Here is a 1,396-nt window from a genome sequence, read left to right as displayed (position 1 = left end):
GGCAGCTCCGAACGGGCCAAAATGTCCGCCGCTTTGAAGCCCCGGCGTCCGTTGCATCCGCGCCGGCTATACCGCGCGTTGTAGGCGAAACGTAACACTAATCATCGCACGAATTCCTGAGTATACATTAACCAAAATATTAATTGAATTGGTTTAAGCAATGTAGGTAGTTGGGCGAGTTGGTTTAGCATTGCAGGCTTGTAAAAGTATATAAAATACAAGGACAAAAGAAAGGACAAGAATCAGTAGTGCATGTGCTACGTGTGTGTTTTCCTTTCTTTTGTACTTGTATTTTAGGTGCATTTACACGTCTGAAATTGTTTTAGTTTCAACAGGTATGACTGACTAGATTTCGTGTGGTTTTTAGTTTTCCTGCATGGAGTTTACATCTGAGAGAGAAAGAAAGGAACAAGGAAGGCCGGGTAGGTTAACCAGACGTTCATCCAGTTGGCTACCCTGCATGGGGGTGAGGGTATGAGGGGTTAAAAGAAAAAAAAAGGAGGCAAATCGAGACAGTTCACTTGCACAAGACAGATGGTGTCTATAAGTATCTTTTCAGATTCGTTTATTTTAGAAAGTCATAAGAGCATGTATGCATAGCTTTCTTCATTAATATGGCCAAGCACCCAGGATCCTAGCCTCTGTGAAAGGGCCACTATCCAGTTGGGTGGGTACACTCTAAAAGGGCTGACATTGGACATCAAAGACTGACATGGGAGGTGTTCAATGGTCTTTTTGCAGTTACAGTGGTCACATTTAATAACGAAGGACAGTGAATTTGTAAAGGCACTTGATCAAGTATGCCTCTAAATACCGGGGGTTACAAAGAAGGCCCACATGACATAGACAGTTCTAATAGCTAGAGCTTTCTCTCACCTCGAAAGGGAGATGGTGCTGTTGCAGCAGGTGAAAACATCTGTGAAAGTGGAGGCTAGTGAGTAACAATGGTTCTTGAAAATGTAGCCCGAGAGCTCGTCACTTTCAAGCAAACAAGATGGTACTCAAGCAAGATGGTGGAATGTTGAATATGTGCTCTGAGCCCTTTAGTATGTATAGCTATGTAGGCCGAGATTAGGTCTCTCTGCTGATTGCAATTGTAACAATTCAACTGTCAACAATCGCGAGTGTATTTTACACACAGTAGATTCAAGAAAATGCTACCTCGAGACCATGGCTATATCACCAATTTAACCAGTTCAGAGCTAAACTTACATTTCAAAATGCTAAAGGTCTCGTTAACGGCCATGCGCTCAAGAGGGATTTATTTAGAATTATTTGTCCAGCATGCCATACATGTACCCACCTGTTGTGTTGACCATGACAGGGACCATTGATTTATATTTGCAGAGGCTTTGTAACAGTGAGGGCTGTCCTTAGGAATTCAGTAGGCACACAA

This window comes from Dermacentor andersoni, chromosome 7 (assembly GCF_023375885.2).
Source record: "Dermacentor andersoni chromosome 7, qqDerAnde1_hic_scaffold, whole genome shotgun sequence".
NCBI lineage: Eukaryota > Metazoa > Arthropoda > Arachnida > Ixodida > Ixodidae > Dermacentor > Dermacentor andersoni.
This window is presented reverse-complemented; position numbering follows the sequence as displayed.